This window comes from Chiloscyllium punctatum, chromosome 47 (genome assembly GCF_047496795.1).
Source record: "Chiloscyllium punctatum isolate Juve2018m chromosome 47, sChiPun1.3, whole genome shotgun sequence".
NCBI lineage: Eukaryota > Metazoa > Chordata > Chondrichthyes > Orectolobiformes > Hemiscylliidae > Chiloscyllium > Chiloscyllium punctatum.
In genome coordinates, this window is record NC_092785.1 from 13,720,074 (window position 1) to 13,733,654 (window position 13,581).

The window sequence follows — 13,581 nt, forward strand, 5'->3', positions numbered from 1 at the left end:
GAAGCAGAGAATTTTGATATACACACTTAACAACTTCATATGCATCCCAGCCCTTAAAAATGTGACAGTCCCAGTATATATTTGGAAAGTTAAAATCCCCTACTATTACCACACTTTTATTCTTTCAAATAACTGAGATCTCTTGAGAAATTTGTTTCTCAATTTCCCACTGACAAGTGGGGAGTCTCTCGTGCAATCCCAATAAGGTAAACAGCCCTTCCATAATTTTCAGCTTCAAACAAATATCTTCCCTGTATGTATTCCCAGGAATATCCTCTTTAAGTGCAGCAGTAAAATTATCCGTTATCAAAAAGCAAGTCCCGCCACCTTTTCTTTTATAGCTTTATTTCCTTCCTGCAGCACGTCCACCGTGCAGCTTGAAGCTGCTAGTCCTGTCAATCCCTGAAAGCCATCTGTTTAATTGCTATGATATTCCAGTCCCAAGCGCCGAACTATGACTGCAAATCACCTGTCTTCCCAGTTCGGCATCTTGTGCAGAAATAAATGCAATTTAATTTGGCAGTCTTCCCTCATTCTCTGCTTTGGGCAACCCTACCCTGACTATTGGACTCGCTCCTTTTCCCAACTGTATCAGTCTAAGACTGATTTGTTTCCTCATGATCGCCCTGGCACAGCACCCCAGCCCCACACTTCCACTATCCCCGCACCCCCCACTCCAACTTTACTTGGTTCAATATTCCTGAACATCACGAGCAAATCTCACGGCAAGTAAATTAGTTTTCTTTCAATTCAGGTGCAATCCGTCCTTGTCATAGAGGTATCTTCTACTCCAAAAATTATTCCAATGATTAAAAAATGTGAACCTTTCTGCCCTGCACCAGCTCCTCAGCCATGCATTCATCTGCTATATCTTCCAATTTCTATACTCACTAGCTCGTGACAACGAGAGTAATCCAGATATTACTACCCCCAAGGACCTCCTTTTAAATTCCTGCCTGACTTCTTATATTCCCCGTTCAGATTTTCCTTCTTTATCCTTCGTATGTTGCTAATTCCAATGTACACAAAGACCTCCTGCTGGTATCGCTCCTCTTTGAGAATAATCTGCACCAATGAGGCTACAGGCACTCTTGTCCACTGCCATGTCTGTATCTGTCTCTGAGCAAAGAGTCCCTGGTCACAATTGATCACTTCGAACCTGACATAACCCTAATTACATTAGAGCCAGTCTTTGGTACCAGAAACTTGGCTGTCAGTGCTACATTCTCCTTAGTGTCCATAACTCCCTACATTTTCCTAAACAGCACATCTGTTTAAAATACACATGGCCATAGTAGACTCCTGCGCTAAAAATACCACTCTCCTGCCTTTCCTAGCGATAACACATCTGCTTGATCGTGTCAGCTTTTGTTCACGCGCTCCTGTAGCTGCCATCCATCAGAGCCCCGAGTTCCTGAAAATTCCTCATTGTCTCTAAATGCTGCTCCAACCAATCCATGCGATATTATCGGTTTTCCAAACAAACATATTTACTGGACACATAATCATCAGGACTTGGAAGCTCTCCCTCATCTCCCACATCTAACAGGTAGAGTACATCACTCCACTAAAGGCCATCATCGCACCCTAATAATCTACACGCCCAGAAAATACCACAGCCTTCCTGCTCTAAAAGAAACTGCTCACGGCTCATGCAGTGCCTAAGCTTTATACTTTTACATTTTAATCAAGTGACAGATCTCAATCAAGTCTATCACCAAACAGAAACGACGCTTCTCAACATTGTAGATTTACAAAAATAAACTCAGCAAGACAACACTTAAAAACCATAAATATACCTACTCCTGTGCTGTGAGCTCTCCAACACAAGGTCCCCCTTCATTTTCATTGTGTTGCTTTGATCTTTTTTCCCTAAATTTCCAAAACAATGCAACAGTTCATAAAATAATACATGCTATTCCCGAAATTTGTGGAAGTCTGCACTGACACCTAAAATACCCCAAATATTGGAGCACCTCTCACAGCCACAATCTTTTCCCTTCCTCGAATTAGGAATACCTCGAATCGTCCGGTCACTATATTACAAAAACATGAGATGTTGCACTTGAGAAGATGTAATTGTCTGGCGGACATTGCTAACAGAGCTGAGAATGGTTTGTTTCATCATTAAAGGTGCAAAACATGATCTGACTTATCTCTGCAATGATAAACTAAGGATCTGTTAACTCATTGAATCCCAAACAGTTTGTTTTGGAAAGTGATCAATTCCTTGTCAAGTTTAGCAAATGTTTTAATTTGGCTGACATTCAGTCAGCAAATAACGGAAAATGCAAATAGGAAGATGTGACTTTTTACTGTATTGTCTGCATTAGCTGTCTCAAATAGTTTTCGAATGTGCTTGTTGATATTTTATGAATAAACTACACAATACAAAACAAAACAGGCAGATTACTACTGCAATTAGTTAATCGAGCAGCTCCAATCCATTGTTGCAATATGATATGATAACAAAAATTTCGCTGACTCTCTATTATGTTATATCATATCAGAGGAAATTAACCTTTAAATTGATAATCCACTGAAGGATTCATGCCCGATAAGTCGATTGTCCTGCTCATCGGATACTTCCTGACTTGCTGTGCCTTTCCAGCATCACACTCTCGACTCTGATCTCCAGCATCTGTAGTTATCAATTTCTCCTCGGTGAGGACCAATAATTTGCACTAAGCCGCATTTGTGCCAACCAGCCAGTGTCTCATGCAGTTCCACTGTTACAGATCTGGCAGGGGCTGAGGGAATTTGTTTTGCATTGGATCTGGTGCTGAGTGAGAAAGTAGTAACTTTGGGAGAGGTAATATGGAATTACATCTCATTGTGCATGCCTGGTCAGTGTCTGGGGCATATAATCGATCTGGACGAATTTCGTTGGGGCGCAATGTATTTGAAGAGTGGGGTTCGTCTATTAGTTCCTCGGGAGTTAGTCAAGACTTTAATCACCTCACTTCTGTTCCAGCACAAGCTGATTAATTACAGAACACGCCAGATCCTCGTCAGAAATCCAACTTGATGGATGATGACTTTAGTTGTTTTAATTTTACAAAATTAAAGTGTATACACAATGCTGCAAATATTGTTTCCTAATCAAAACAGATGTTTATTCCAAAAGAAATGACGACAAACTAGAATAAACCAAACTTCGTACCTATAACACAGAGTCTAAGGCAATGAACACGCAGTATATTGCACAACTCTCTTTAATCTCAAAACAATGTATTAATGAAAGAAAAGGACACGATTTTTATCTAGTCTCCATGACCCGACTCCTAGTGCCGTTGCAAAGAAAACAATTCCCATAATGTGCGGCACGGTGGCACAGTGGTTAGCACAGCTGCCTCACAGCGCCGGTAGACCTGGCTTCAATTCCCTCCTCAGACAACTGACTGTGTGGAATTTGCACATTCTCCCAGTCTCTGCGTGGGTTTCCTCTGGGTGCTCCGGTTTCCTTCCACAATCCAAAAATGTGCAGGTTAGCTTGTTTTGGCCATGCTAAATTACCCCGTAGGTTTCAGTTAAGGACAATGCATGATAACTCTGTCCTGTGGTAAGGCAAAGGATAGGAGGGACACGATTCGCGAACCTTGGATGACAGGAGAAATTGTACAACTAGCCAAGAGGAAATAGGAAGCGTACATAAGATAGAGGCAGCTAAGACCAGAACGGGCCCTGTCGGAATGTCATAAGAGTATGACATGTCTTAAACAATCAAGGATATTAGTGGTCATGAAATAGCTTTGGCAAGCAGAATTAGGGACAATACCAAAGTATCTTATTCTAATATAAGAAGCAAGCGGGTAACGAGGGAAAGGATTGGTCCAGGAAGAGATAATGAAGGAAAGCTGCGTGCCAAGCCTCAGAGAATGGGTGAGATTCTGAATAATTGTTTTGCATCAGTGTTCTCTGAGGAGAGGAACATGATGAATATTGAGATTGCAGATGGAAGTTTGATTAGTCTGTATCACGTTGACACAAATAGGGAAGATGTGTTGGGTAGGCTAGAAGTTATGAAGGTGGAGAAATCGCAAGGACCGGAAGGGACGAGAGAGAGGAAATAGCTGTAGTCCTGACAGATATCTTTGTGGCATCCTTAAAAACATGTGAGGTGTTGGAGGACTGGAGGATTGCTCATGTTGTCCCCCTTCACAAGAAGGGTAGCAGGGATATTCTGGGTAACTACAGACCAGTGAGCCTGACGTCGGTGGTGGGGTAGTTGCTGGAGAGATTACTGAGAGATAGGTTCGATTAATATTTAGAAAAGAATGAGCTTATCAGTGAAAGACAACATGGTTTTGTACAGGGGATTGTGCTTTATCAACTTAATAGAGTTCAGTGAGGAAGTCACCAAGTTGTTAGAGGAAGGAAGGGCTGCTGATGTCATATAAATGGACATTAGTAAGGCGTTTGATAAGGTTCCCCATTGTAGACTAATGGAGAAAGTGAAGTCACGTGGTGTGCAGTGTGTTCCAGCTAGGTGAGGAAAGAACTGGTTGAGCAACAGGAGACTGAGAGTAGTATTTGAAGGGAGTTTTTCGGAATGAGAAACGTTGCCAGTGGTGTTTCACAGGGGTCAGTACTGTAGATTTATAGGTTACTTACAGTGTAGAAACAGGCCCTTCAGCCCAACAAGTCCACACTGATCCTCCGAAGAGCAACGCACCCAGACCCATTACATTTACCCCTTCACCTAATGCTATGGGCGATTTAGCGTGGCTAATTCACCTAACCTGCATATTTTTGGACTGTGGGAGGAAACCGGAGCACCAGGAGGAAACCCACGCAGACACGGCAAGAATGTGCAAACTCCACACAGACTGTTGCCTGAGGCAGGATTATGAACCCGGGTCTCTGTCGCTGTGAGGCAGTAGGGCTCACCACTGTGCCACTGTGCACCCACTGTGGCACATATACATAAATGATCTAGAAGAGGGCACTGTTGTTATGATCAGCAAGTCTGCAGATTACACAAAGATTGGTGGAGTAGCAGAAAGCATAAGGGACTGTCAAAAATGCAGGAGGACATAGATAGACTGGGGAGTTGGTCAGAAAAGTGGCAGATGGCTTTCAATCCAGACAAATGTGAGGTGATACATTTAGGCAAGTATAATTCTAGAGCGAATCATACAATGAATGGAAGAGCCTTGCGAAAAGTTGATGGGCAGAGATATCTGGGAGTGCAGGTTCATTGTATCCTGAAGGTTGCTGCAGAGTTGTATAGAATGGTCAAGAAGGCAGACAGTATAATTGCCTTCATTGGACGGAGTATTGAGTATAAGCACTGGCAAGTCATGTTAAAATATCCAAGATATTGGTTCGGCTGCATTTAAAATACTGTGTACAATTCTGGGCGCCACATTACCAAAAGGATGTGGACGCTTTGGAGAGGATGCAGAGAAGGTTTACGAGAATGTTGCCTGGTATGGAAACTGCTAGCTATGAAGAGAGTTTGAGTAGGTTATGTTTATTTTCACTACAAAAAAGGAGATTGAGGGGGGACCTGACTGAGGTTAACAAAATCATGAAGGGTGTAGACAGGGTGGATAGAGACAAGCTTTTTCCCAGGGTGAAGGATTCAATAACGAGAGGTCACGCTTTCAAGGTGAGAGGTGGAAAGTTTAAGGGGGATACATGAGGCATGTATTTCACAATGAGGGTGGTGGGCGTTTGGAGCTGGTTGCCAGCAGAGCTGGTAGAGGCAGGCATGGTAGATTCGTTTATAGTTATAAATCACACAACACCAGGTTATAGTCCAATAGGTTTAATTGGAAGTACACTAGCTTTCGGAGCGACGCTCCTTCATCAGGTGATTGTGGAGGGCTCGATCGTAACACAGAATTTAGATCAAAAATTTGAAGTGTGATGTAACTGAAATTATACATTGAAAAATTGTTGTATGTTAAGCCTTTCATCTGTTAGAAGACAGTGATAGTTTCACTTCTTTCATGTGTAAATCACAAACCCTTTTTTAAAAGTTGCATTCTCGGGTTAGCTGTTAACAATGGTGATAGCTAGACAAGATGTTGAAGGTGTTAGGTGTCAACATATTGTCTAGCTATCACCATTGTTAACAGCTAACCCGAGAATGCAATTTTTAAAAAAAAGGTTTTGTGATTTACACATGAAAGAAGTGAAACTATCACTGTTTTCTAACAGATGAAAGGCTTAACAGACAATCAATTTTTCAATGTATAATTTCAGTTACATCACACTGCAAATTATTTCTATAAATTCTGTTACGATCGACCCCTTTGCAATCACCTGATGAAGGACCGTCGCTCCGAAAGCTAGTGTACTTCCAATTAAACCTGTTGGACTATAACCTGGTGTTATGTGCTTTATATCTTTGTACACCCCGGCTCCGCACCGGCATCTCCAAATCATAGATTCGTTTAAGATGCGTCTGGACAAATTCATGAGGAGGTGGGGAGCAGTGGGGTACAAATTCTTAGGAATTGACCAACAGGTTTCGGCAGTACATTTGGATCGGGTCAGGCTTGGAGGGCCGAAGGCCCTTGTCCTGGCCTGGAAATTTCCTTTGTTCTTGTGTAATATTCACATCAGAATCCGTGTATCTATCACTTGGCTAAATGATTTATGACTGCCACTTCTAAACTGTCACCATAGTGAACGTCTTCCTGGAGCTACGGTATACCTGAGTGTCAATGTACTCTGCTTTAAGCAATCGCTTCAGAGATTTTCCTTGTCCCAACATCCTGTCTGGGACTGACACAACATTTTCATTCCCAGGCAGTCTAATTTACTAAAACTCGTATTTCTTCCGCATGAGCACAGACATACATATCCGCTCAGTTCCAGGGTCATAGAGGAACTAAAATAAATTACAAATATGATTGATGTGAAATTAATGCTTTCTCTATTACTTGTTTCTTCTTCAATCGAAAATTCCAGAACTGCACAAATAAGCTTTCAGGCTGCATCATTACCATGCTGTGCTGCAAGCGTCGAAAGTAAACAAGGTTTCACTCGTGTACAAAGCCATTCAGGAGAAGATGAGGACTGCAGATGCTGGAGATTCAAGTCAAGATTCGAGGAATGCTGCAAACGCACAGCAGGCCAGGCAGCATCCGAGGATCAGGAAAATCGACGTTTCAGGCAGGGGTCCTTTGACTTGACTTCAATCTTGACTACAAAGCCAATCAGCCTACATCCAAACCCCCAACACATTTTTTAAAACAAACCTTATCATTCCTGAAATAACAGAGCATTTTAGAACTGAGATTTATTGGATGATACAAACCTTAATCGTTTATTTCCTTCATGAAAATGTTTCACTTCCCAGCCCATTTCCCAGAAATGATTCTTTGAATTGTGGAACCCGACTGTACTGAAGAGGTCCGTCGGTCCATATAGCTTGTGCTATCAAGGCTAATGGAAATCTGAACTCTTCCCAGGTAGTTGTTAAAGGTTTTGAGGTTTCCTACTTCAATAACCCTCCCAAGCACTGAAGTATCAGAACCCACACCACTCTCTGAGTGGAACCCTTTTCGTTAAATCCCCACCAAAACTTTTACTAATAACCTTAAATTTTGCGCCCATCTACCATCTGTCAATTCCCTGTCTCAGTTAGATATGAAGATCATCCATTGAGCAGTCATGGAGAATGTTTGCTCAGTGACTTCTGATTATTGCCCGGTTATTTTGGTTCTCTCACAGGGAAAGTACGGCCTCTATAACTTCATAACGCGCTGCCTGTTGGTCATGGAAACAGGGTATCTGCTGGTCATAAGCACTGGGATCATGCTGTGGTAATTCAAAGATCATTATTAACGAGGATGTTTCCTGGACATACCCCTGTGTGCAGTGCTATCGTTGTCCTGATATGTGTAGCCATAGACTGTTCCGTCTGGTTCACTGTCCGTTTCTCTGTTGATCGTTTTGTGAACATTTGCTGCTTGAAACTGAAGAGGAAATATTGTACAGAGAAAACCTAGGCTGTTTCTCGAGCTGTAGCTGGCATTCTGATCGATTGAGAACTCATGACCTGATATTTTCGGTTGGAACCTTGTAGGATAATTGACAATGTTCCGAGGTACTGCGAAACAAAGTCAAGTTATGTTTACTGATCCCAGATGGCTGTGATATAACTGGTTTGAAATCATTTAAGCCCTTTTCATTCCATTCGTGTTACTTCTGTTGATATTCACTTTGACTGTCAGGTACATTTCAATGGCCAGTCGAGTCTGCAAGAGCCAGAGGGGTCAGAGGAATAGAGAAAGTCACAAAGACACAGATATGGAGAGCTTGAGGAAGTCGGTAATATCTCTCATCACTATATCCATCAACTTTGTACTTCTGTGGTTAGCGCAGGCGGGAAACACCTGAAACGTTAGCACGAACCAAGCATATCGTTGGAAGAACGCTCATCTATTCCAGTTTACTTTGATGGCAGAAATGCTGAGGAAATTAATCTGCAGCACGAACACATTCTTTTATGCAGCGATTCTGCCCAAGTTCAGTGCGAAGTTCTGGTCACGTAAATTCTTCACATATGATAGAAAGAGGATGGAAAGAGGATGGAAAGAGGCTGGAGGAGTGATTCTAAATATCGGGTTGGCTGCGAGTGATGGCTTCATCTGGAATAATGGGTCTTCACAGATGCCCTTTGGATGAGTGTTAAAGACCAGCAGAATGTGTCTCTGCATTTCACCTGCAGGGGAGGAGGGGGTCGGGCAGAAGCAGTCGTTCCTGTACCATGATGATTGTCAGATTCTCTGTGTTCAGCTCACAATAAACACTTTATTACAACCAGCAGGGAAAGTTTCCGGGTGCCATTGATCACCTAATCTGAGTTGGTTATTGGAGAAGCCCATTTGTTTTTGATAGAGTTTATTGAGTCCACCTCCTGTCTACTTACTTCACGAAAAAATTGCTTTCTCTCTCTCTCTACCTCACCTGTCTGTCTTTGTTCCTCTCTCACGCTGACCCCCATCTCTCAGTTTCTTGCTGTGCCTCTCTTTCTCTCATTTTGTCTCGCTCTGTGTGCCCCTCTCTGAAAGCATCGAGCTGTCTCTCTACCTGTCTATCTGTCTGACTGCCTCACTGTATTCCTCTATGTTTATCCTTATTTTTCTCCCTGTCTATCTCTTTCCAGGTCCCTCTGTGACTCCCTCTCTCTCTGTGTCTTTCTCTCACAAAGCCGATGACAGGCAATTTTCACAGTTTACAACAAGCTCACTTGCATTGATTCAAAGCACTTCGTGATCCCCTCAATCATTTATCCTTCCCCAGTCAGTGATTTTGCAAACTACAAAGTGCAGATGGTACAGCCGACAATACGTTGACACATTACTGTACTGACGTCTGCTGTAGTTTGATCGTCTTCCTTTCTTCTGTCTGTGACTGTCCGGCAAGTGTGTTCATGTGTCTCCCTTTTAGTGTGTGACGTTCTCTGTGTGTCTCTGTATAGGGGGTGTATGTCATTGCCTTTGTGGGGATCTCACTTTCTTTGTGTGTCCCTAAGTTTTTGTCATTAGATATGTCCCTGAGTGTGAGACATCATGACTGTGTTTATGCATCTGTGTGTTGGTTTCCCTTTGTGCGTATTGGGTAGTATTTTGGTGAATTTCCATTCATGTGTTCATATATTTGGATATGTTATTCAGTGTTGTATGAGTGTTCCCGTGAAGGTAAGCGTTCTTATGTGGGTGTATGTTACTGTGCCTGTGTGATTGCTTATCTGTGTGTACTTTGCACATTGTGAAGCTGTCGTGTTTTCGACTGTGTGTATGCTGTTTGTAAGGTCACATTCCTGTGACCATGTGGTTTTGTGTGCGTGTGTCTCTGTGTGTCTGTGTGTGTGCGTGCGTACGTGTGTGTGTGTGTCTGTGTGGATTACTCTCAGCATGTCTTGACGGTTCCATTACACCATGTGTGTGTGTCTTTGTGTGTCATTGTATTATTGTTGGAGTGTGGGGTGTGTCTCTGCCCTACTATATTCATATATAAGCAGGTGAGTGTATTGATCAGACTGTGCCTGTCCGTCTCTCCGTGTGTCAAGGTCTTTCTGTGCCCCATAGTAGGAAATCTCTGTGCCTCTCTGTAGGTGTGTCTCTGTTTCTGAATGCCACTCTTCTATATCTCATTTTGGTTGTGGTTCAGTAACGATTTGAATGTGCTTATGTGTGTGCTGATAAAGTTACTGTCAATTCTTGCAAGTTGATGTTTAATGACTCTTATGCTGAGTTATTTTATATCTGTGTGTGGGGCTGTGGGTGTGATTCTTTGTGTGTAGATGTGTTCTTATATCTCAGTATAACTGTATTTCTCTGTGTGTGGATATGTATGCATTTGGCATGTACATAATGTGTTCCTTTCTGTGCATACGTGTGTGTGGGTGTGTGCACGCGTGCGTGTGTGGGCGTGTGTAGATTTATTCTGATTTCTCACTATTCCTGCTAAATTTCACCAAGTGGTGAAGGAGCAGTAGTCTGCAATCTAGTGCTTCCAAATGCATTTGTTGGACCAGAAACTGATGTTTTGTGATTTTTAAATTCGTACACCCCAGTCCAAAAACCACATCTCTAAATGATCAGTATGACTGCATTTCTTTGTGTGTGGATGTGTGTGCATTCTGTCCATATATGAGTGTGTCTCAGTCTGACTGTTTTTCTGGGTGTAGAGGTGTGCACCAACATGTGTGAGAAGGTGTGCCCCCTTCTGCATTCTGTTTTCATTCCAGTCTGTTCTGAGGGTGCTGGAATGCTGCTGTAGTTTGTGTGCAGATGTGTTGCCACGTTTCAGATTGATGGTGTTACTGCGCATTGTGTGTGCTTTTGTTTGTCAGTATGTTCCTATATCTCACTTTGACTGCATTTCTGTGTATAGGTATGCGTTCTGCGTGTATGTGTTCGCGAGTTTGTGGGTATAGATGTGTTTCTGCATGTTCCTATATGCTTGTGCGAGAGTGTGAGTGTGTTTCGGTGATGCTTTGCGTATGTTTCTGTCTCTGTCTGATCTTGATATTCCCTCTCCTGAAAAGGTTCATGTGAACCCTTGAGCAGGACACGGTGCACACATTCGTCTAAATAGCGCATTTTCGGCAAGCTGCGAAATATCTAACTATCAGCATCCATAGCTCCTGCACCCTGAGAGCTGAACGGTTCCTTCAGTTCAAGGACCTAAGCCTAATGAATGAAACAAGACAGGGAAATATTCAATGAAAGGAAGGATTCTAGTTCTTCCATCCTTGTTTGTATCATGGATGCAATATTGAAGTTGGTTGTGTCCATGCATTGACATTGTTACATATTAGATCATTAGGTCATATAGTGTGGGAGCAGAATTAGGTCATTCACCGCAACCAGTCGTTCTGACATTTTGACATGAGGGAATTCTATTCTCCTGCATTCTCCCCAAAACTTTTGATTCCCTGATCAATTAGAAACACATATATCTCTATATTTCATAAATTTGTTATAGACCAGGCCAGACCATCTCAAAACATTTCAAGACGGTAGCCCAAACCCTAACTTTTTTGAGCTAACTTGTTCTGAGCATTTGTGCAGTGGACATTCCAGGAGTGATGGAGCTGGTCAATATTCCTCGGATTGAAATAAAACGGAACTTATTTCCAGAGTACCGAATGAAACACAGCAAAAGGTAACAGAATACGGAATAACTCAACCTTGTGAAAGCGAACAGACTGTCCCAACTTAATAATTGTTCTCAATTGCTGCACAAATCCCCAAAAACACCTCTTGATAATGCAGGTAAAATCAAATACAGGGTCTCACAGGAGAGATGTCGGAGAGAGATTCAGCACGGAACAATTACTTTCCACGTAGTTGTTCCTTTTACAAGCAGTCTGATAGACTGTCTGCATATTAACACCAAACCAAACTAAACCAACCCAGAGTAAAGCTGAGCTGTGAGAATTGGCCACTCCACTTTCATTGTATTTTTTTTTACTTGAAAGGCTTTTGCCGGAGGTAGTGTCTGTTGGATATCATGAAGTTGGCCCTAAAACCCATCAAAACCCGACACCATAGAACCTCTGCATTTATAAACATTCTAAGAAAAAAATAAGAACAGTTAAGGATCAGCATCATCACACACTTAATGTCCTGGTCTCCACAGTCCTCTGCGGTAATAATTTCAACAGATTAAACATTCCTTCAATGAAGAAATTCATACTCATCTCAGTTCCAAAGGTCGCCCCTTCACTCTGGGGTTGTGCCGTCATGTCTTAGTCTCTCTTACATGTGGAAACAGCTTACAAGCAGAAGCTGAAATGGGAGGACTCTTCACAAAATGAAGTGCAATGCTTGCCTGAGGCTGTTATGACAGTCCCTGGGATTGTTTAGAATTGGTGAACTGGACCGTTTTAAAGTACTCAGCAGAAAACCTGGATAAGAAAGGATCTGCCTGTGACATCCTTAATATACGCCTGGACTCTCAGTCACACTGCACGCTGCCCTCGAAGTGGCTGCGCGGGGGGGGGGGGGGGGGGGTACGAGACTGTCACACACCTCCTTCCAGAATGAGCCTGTGCAGAATAAGTCTGGAGAGGAATGCAGTGGTGTTCGTCGAGGTTCATCTCAAGCAGCGCTGTGACGCGGGAATCCGTGCTCTTTGGTCTGTTCCCAAGGATGCGCACTGGGACGAACATCATCTGTGCCTGGAGGAGTATCAACACGGTGAAGGACGCTCTCTGGGCGGTCCGGAATCTTCTGATCTTCCGGCTAAAGGAGTTGACCTCGACTGAGTGTTGCAGCCTGGCACATTCCAAGACCCAGGACTACGTGTTGATGAACGCGCTGAAGCTTGGAGTAGCTGCCGGCAAGGTTCGGTGGGGAAAGACCATTGTGTAACATCTGCCTGCTCATGAAGATCAGGGGACCCACACAGTCAGTCGGGCTCTGCTGACGCCTCAGCTAAACATGTAGGCGTACAGACCTGTATAAATGAAAGATTACTCTGTCTCTGTATACCATTTAATTGAATGATTACGGATGTATTGCATGAACAATTGTCCAGATCATCAAAATATTTTAGGAAGGAAGTATATTTTTGAAATTAAAAATGGGTCTCCCAGGACGAGGCTATCCCATTGCACATCGGGTGTGCTGACGCCTGCGATGTCCACAAATGTGGGATACTCGACTGCAAAATTTGTGGTAGTGTGGTCTGCGTTCGTGCTCTCCCCTGGTTTACAAACGAAAAGCAGATTTTCCAATAGATGGCGCTCATTTGTGTTTCGTCCAGCTTCCTTGTATATCACACATCTCTGTTCAACAAGTTGATAGATATATGCTGCACGTCTTACTTCATCCTGCAATAAACCACTATGTTCAAACCTTTTGACAAGAGCAACAAGCCAAGCTTCAAATTGCAAAATCTATTGCCCTCTATTTACTGCCTATTCAAGTATTGCACAAAATGCCCCTTTAAACAATTTATTGGAGAGAGGGAAAACAGCCCAGGCCTATTCAGCCTCTCCCTGTAGCTCAAATCCTCCATCCCTGGCAACATCCTTGTAATTCTTTTCTGAAACCTTTCAAGTTTCACAACATCCTTCCATAGGAAGGAGACCAGATTGGACAGGTG

The 13,581-nt window shown here is 42.9% G+C and overlaps 1 non-coding gene across 1 annotated transcript; it reads left to right on the plus strand.

Annotated features, from left to right (window-relative positions):
- The first annotated feature begins 13,020 nt into the window (after positions 1-13,020).
- On the plus strand, positions 13,021-13,181 carry LOC140468692 (U1 spliceosomal RNA). Its single transcript, XR_011955800.1, has one exon. It is a non-coding gene; the product is annotated as a U1 spliceosomal RNA (small nuclear RNA).
- Positions 13,182-13,581: the final 400 nt, after the last annotated feature.